The sequence below is a fragment of the Felis catus genome, chromosome D2, assembly GCF_018350175.1.
Source record: "Felis catus isolate Fca126 chromosome D2, F.catus_Fca126_mat1.0, whole genome shotgun sequence".
Lineage (NCBI taxonomy): Eukaryota > Metazoa > Chordata > Mammalia > Carnivora > Felidae > Felis > Felis catus.
Window position 1 is genome coordinate 25,889,560 of NC_058378.1, and position 6,896 is coordinate 25,896,455.

Genomic DNA, 6,896 nt, shown 5'->3' on the forward strand with positions numbered 1-6,896 from the left:
CATTAGTTCTAGGGACCTGGATTCTGTCTACTTAGTCAGGGTCTGGTGGTAGTCACTGGGTGACCTGACCTTTTCTTAATCCTTCAAAGCACTATTGACCCCTCTCAGGTCTGGTGTGACTTACTTTCAGCCCCATCTAAGTGATTTGCTGTGATCCCTTCATTAGAGAATCATCTTTCTGGAAACTCCCCAGCATTGGCTCTGAGCTAATCCCAGGCCTGACCATGCTGTACAATTCAGGTTACTTTGGGGTGGCGGTAGCTCAAATATGTATTGGGCAGCCGGCAAGTGAGCTGCTTTCCAGAGACAAAAGGATCTCACATGCCTCCTTTCTCTCCAGGTGGAAGAGAAATAATTACTTGCTCTCTTCTTCCTATCTTCTCTTCTTCTGCCTTCTGCTATACTCTAGTTCTAGGAAAACAGTGGACTTTTTATTTATTTATTTTTGTTTCCTCAACCCACATCATATCCTTTTTCAAATATGGGTCACTAGAAGAGGAATATTCTCTATATGATAAGAGCACTTTGGGGTGGCTGGGTGGCTCAGTTGGTTAAGCATTCGACTCTTGGTTTCTGCTCAGGTCATGATCTCATGGTTCGTGAGTTTGAGCCCATGCCAAGCTCTGTGCTGACAGCCCAGAACTTGCTTGGAATTCTCTCTCTCCCTTTATCTCTGCCCTTCCCCCATTCAGGCTCTCTCTCTCTCTCTCTCTCTTTCAAAATAAATAAATAAAAACTTAAGAGCACTTTATGATCTAAGTCATCCATTCTTATTTGCTGTTATGGTAAATTGGGATATTTGGTAGAAGGGTAAAGAAATTTAGAAAATTATTTTAATTAAAATAGTGATTTTAAATGCCAAAGACAATTTTTTTTTATCCTTTTACTTTGTATTTCTTTTATGCTATGATCCAGTCTTCCCTCATGCAGATGGATGGCTCCAATGGTCTAGAAAAAGCAAAAGAGAACAATCAATTTAAAGCTTTATAGTGGTAATCCTCTAATGGAAGAAATGGATATGAGCCTTGCATTCAGGGAACTTGACATCCACTCCTATACCTGTTTGATTGACTGAATATTCACCTTAAACCAGCTGGATTTATTTATAATTTGGGTAAACAATATAGAAATTTGGAATATTTTTTTCCTCAAGGAAAATGTTTTCATTCTTAAAGTACTACATATTTAGTGAACAAAGAAAGATTCCATTATCGTTTTACAACTGTAGTCAAGATTGTTTTCTTTTCTTTTTTATGTACTATAAAATAGAGGTGACAACACACATAAAATATACGGTAATTTCTGATTTTTTTTGACTTGCCTAGCTCCAAATAAATGATTTGACTATGATTTTCACTTTATAAACTCTATAGAATGTGATCCGTTCTATTCTGCATTGTCTTCATGCTAAGCAACCTCCATACCACAATAGTGCTAATGGCATGGGGAGGCTTACAGTTGTGGCAAGAGTCTCTGAAAATCATTGTAGAACTCATCCTGTAGGAGTTGCATAATCTTTATGTGCCACAATAAGTCCCAATACTACAATTAATCTGTGTTAAGAATGAAAAACAAAAGTACCATTTGGTCCTTGTAATTCATATAGGAAAATAATTTGGCTTATATTTTACATCCTGGATAGTGATGGACACATAATAAATATTCAGTAAACACCTGCTGTTGCCATTTTCACTGATTTTCCACTTGATAATTTATTATTTCACATTAGGAGATAATTAAATGCTGACTAGTTACTGGAGGTCTGAAATATCTAGAGAATTTCCTTTTTTTTCCCTTTTCTTTCTTTTTTTTTAGTTTATTTATTTAGTTTGAGAGACAGAGCAAGTGGGTGAGGGGCAGAGAGAGGATCTCAAGCAGACTCCACACTGCCAGATTGGAGTCTGATGTGGGGCTCGAACTCATGAACTGTGAAATTACAACCTGAGCTGAAACCAAGAGTCAGCCGCTTAAATGACTGAGTCACCTAGGCATCCCTCTAGTGAATTTAGTATATTATTTTTCAAAACTGGTAGGTAAAAGCCCCATTAATAATCTTTTTAAAAAGTGTTTTGATAGAGCCAATAGGGATTTAATGAGTGATTTGAGTCTTACCTCAAGATTATTCTTCAGAGCGTTAAATAATTTATTTCTTTTACCTTTACAACATAATAAAGAAAGGGTATGGTTTCTTCTTCTTTCATTCCCTACTTTTTATTTTTTATCTAAAACCTTTTTGTATGGACTTCATGATTATTAATCATCTTACATGAATACCTCTTTTAAAAGTCATCAACAACCTCTTTTTAAAAAGTGCTTATTTATTTTTGAGAGAGAAAGAGATACAGAGAATGAGCAGGTGAGAGGCAAAGAGAGAGGGAGACAGAATTTGAAGCAGTCTTCAGGCTCTGAGCTGTCAGCACAGAGCCAGACGTGGGGATCAAACCCACAAACTGTGAGATCACGACTTAAACCAAAGTCGGTCATTTAACTGACTGAGCCACCTAGGCACCCCATCAATGACTTCTTTATTGACAAATTCAGTAGTCTCTTCCAACATCTCCATCCTTCTCTCTGCCCAGGCTCTTCTTCAGCTTTTGACAATGTGTTCCATCCTTCTTTCAAACTCTACTCTTTTCGTTTTCAACACTATATAGTTTTTTTTTTAATAACTTTCTTCTATGGCCTTTTGCAGAGCAGACTTTATATCCTTCTGCACCAGACTCTTGCTTGCACTGGATTCAAAGCTTTCATCTGTAATACAGTTTTTTTTAATGTTTTTACTTAAATTACAGTTAGTTAACATACAGTGTTATATTAGTTTCAGGTGTACAATATAGTGATTCAAGTTCCATGCAACAGCCAATGCTCATCACATGAGTGCACTTCTTAATTTCCATCACCTATTTTTTTTGTAATTTATTTTTTTTAAATTTATATTCAAGTTAGCTAACATACAGTGTAGTTAAGGAGGAGAACCCAGTGATTCACCTCTTACATATAACACTCAGTGCTCATCCCCAAAAGTGCCTTCCTCAATGCCCATCACCCATTTAACCCCCTGCCCCACCCACCCTAGCAACCCTCAGTTTCTTCCCCATATTTAAAAATTACTTATAAGTTTGCTTTCCTCTCTGTTTTTATTCTTCCTTCCCTTCCTTTATGTTCATCTGTTGAGTCTCTCAAATTCCACATATGAGTGAAATCGTGTATCTGTCTTTCTCTGACTGACTTCTTTTGCTTAGCATAATATCTTTCAGTTCCATCCATGTTGTTGCAAATGGCAGGATTTCATTCTTTTTCATCGCCAAGTAGTATTCTGTTGTGTGTATCTACCACATCTTCTTCATCTGTTCATCAGTTTATGGACATTTGGGCTCTTTCCATAATTTGGCCATTGTTGATAGCACTGCTATAAACATTAGGGTGAATGTGACCCGTCAAATCAGCATTTTCGTATCCTCTGGATAAATTCCTAATAGTGCAATTGCTGGGTTGTAGGGTAGTTCTATTTTTAACTTTTTGAGGAACCTCCATACTGTTTTCCAAAGTGGCTGCACCAGTTTGTATTCCCACCAACAGTGCAAAAGGGCTCCCCTTCTCCACATCCTCGCTAACACCTGTTGTTTCCTGAGTTGTTAATTTTAGTCATTCTGACCAGTGTGAGGCCTTATCTCATTGTGGTTTTGATTTGTACTTCCCCGATGATAAGTGATGTCGAGCATGTTTTCATGTATCTGCGGGCCATCTGGATGTCTTCTTTGGAAAAATGTCTATTCATGTCTTGTGACCATTTTTTAATTGGATTCTTCTTTTTTGGGGGGGTGTTGAGTTTTATAAGTTCTTTATATATTTTGGATATGAACACTTTATCAGGTATGTTCTTTGAAAATATATTCTCCTATTCCACAGGGTTGCCTTTTAGTTTTGTTGATTGTTTCCTTCACTGTGTAATATTGTTTTAAAATCATTTTTCAATTTTTGGTAGCCAGTTTCCAAATATATACTCCTGCTCCACTGAACCACACCTCCAAATACTCACACACTCATCTTGAATCTGTGCTGGGCCTTTAACTTGCTGGTAACCAATAAACTGTAGAAGAAGAGACCCTGGATAAATTCTGTGGCTAGGTCTGATATAGTCCCACAGCTTCTGTCTTGGTCTATATGAATACTGTTGCTTAAGCCTTGAGCTACCATCTAAGGTGTTTACTACCATGAAGTGTCTATGATTGAGAGGCTACTTGTAGGTGCTCTGGATGACAGTCTCAGCTGAGCCCAGCCTTCCAGACATTCCCATCAATATGGGTGAGTGAAGCCACAGGTTTTTTATTTTTATTTTTAATGTTTACTTATTTTTGAGAGAGAGAGAGAGAGAGAGAGAGAGAGAGAGAGAGGCGGGGGGATTGGAAGAGGGGCAGAGAAAGAGGGAGACACAGAATCCAAAGCAGGCTCCAGGCTCTGAGCTGTCAGCACAGAGCCTGATGTGGGGCTCAAACCCACAGGCTGTGAGATCATGACCTGAGCGAAGTCAGACACTTAACTGACTGAGCCACCCAGGCGCCCCAAAGCTACAGGGTTTTACACACAATTCATCTGCCAGCTGAATATTGTTCTATGAATGCCATGATGAGCAAGAAGAAGCATGGCCGAACTAAGCCTTGCCTGAACTTTTGACCCAAAACATTATGAGATATAATAAAATTGTTGTTTTCTTAAGTTAGTAAACTTGAAGCATATTTGGTTATGCGTAGTTTCAGCCAATTCCATTACTTCATGGACACCACTGTAAGGCTGAAACTCATAACTGGATGTGTCCCTTTTCTTGACCTCTATTGTACTTTGGCTTTAAATTCTCTTTCATTGGTGTATTTCTCTATGTCTATACCAATGCCACACTACTTTAATTATAAAAGCTTTATAATATGTTTTATTTTAAACACTTGGTAAACTAAACCCTCATTTTTTTTTTCAGTTTTCTAGGTATTATTGAAAATTCATATAAAAAGTTAGTAGATGATAGGTATGTCATCTCAAATCAATGGAGAAATTAAAAATTTTAAATACTAAGTAGTCATTTGGGAAAATATATCATAATAAATAAAATCCTGTTGATTCACAAATATAGAAAAATGAAACTATACAAGTCCTAAAAGAAACGTGGATGAATTTCTAGGTATAGGGAAAGTTTTCTCAGTCATGACTTAAAATCAAGATACAATTAAACAAAAGATTAATGAATTGACTAAAATAAGGCAAAAAAATTTCCAAATCCCCAATCCCATGACAAATAATGTAAAATTAAAAATGACAAATTTAGAGAAAGTATTTATAATGTATGTCACAGATGAAGGGTAATTTCTTTAATTATATACAGGACTCCTAAAAACCAGTTAAAAAACCCAAAAACTTGCTAGAAAAATAGAAGACATGAAAATACATTTTACAGAAAAATAAATAAAATGACACATACACAAAAGTTTAACTTTACTCATAAGATAAATGAAAGGATATAGTGTAATACCATTTCTTGTGAATAAGATTCACAACAATTCAAAATCTTACCTCTTTTGAATAAGAGGTAACTTAGTTACCTTAGTTAAGTTAACTTAATAACTTGGTAAAGTTTTGAGCAAAAGGGCATTTTATGTATGTATATGTGTGTGTGTGTGTGTGTGTGTGCGTGTGTGTTTGTGTGTAGGTACATATTCATTCACTTGTTCATTTGTTCATTAGCTTACTTACATCTTGTATGGTGGTGGGAACCTCAGATATTTTTCTTCATTTTGTACTTTGCTTTAGCTTCAGGGATAGTCGTTTTTCCCTGTATCCAATGTTTCTATATTCTTTAGGCTTTTCTTTACTCCATAGTAGCCAATCTGCTGTCACTGTTATCACCTATTGCTAGTTAATAATTCATTATATTAAACTTTCTTTCTTTTGAGATTATTATGTGTTTCTGTCTCCTGACTGGACTGTGACTGACACAATCTCTAATAAGGATAGTTGATGAATATCTAGCAAAACGACATACAGTAAAACCTTGGTGTTTGAGCATAATTGGCCCTGAAACATGTTTGTAATCCAAAGCACTTGTATATCAAAGCGAATTTCCCCATAAGAAATAATGGAAACTCAAAAATATTCATATAAAAATGATTATAACACTGTAACATAATACCACATAATAAAGAAGATACAAAATATAAAGAAAAGTAAACAAATTAACTTGCACTTACCTTTGAAAACCTTTGTGGCTGATGTGAGGGAGACAAGAGAGAGGAGGGTTATTGTGTAGGACGACTTTCACTATCACTAAGGGAATCATTGGTATTTATTAGCGCAGTAGAATCTTTTTCTTTTCATGCAATTTAACAAGGAACTTATCCAATGACACTTGCTTTCACCTCCTTTTGAGGACTTAGCAGAAATGTGACATGGCATTGTCATTAAACAGATTCATCTCTTGCACTGCTACAGCTTATTTCGGGGTGCTTTTGTACAAAATTTTGCACTGTTTCCCACCTTTTACACATCTCTCTAATCCCATTTGAAGTGAGGGATTCCTCACCTTTTTCTCCCCCTCCTCTGCAGATCAGATGCAGATGTGGATGTCTTATAAAATCTTTCATCTTTGGCCACTTGCACACCTTGTTCGTACTTCTTGATGATTTCCTTCTTATCTTTCCCCCCAATCCTCTCTTTCCTACCACCTTTCTTTTCAATCTTTTCCTACGTGGGAGCCATTGTATATGCTCGCATGCATGTTGACTACAGTACAGTATTAATAAACTCTGGTCGTATGCTGTATTTAATGTAACTGGCAGTAAGACAGCAGAGGAAAGGGTCTATATCTGCAGGCAGCCTGACCTAGAAGGAAGCAAAGCATTCTTAAAGCT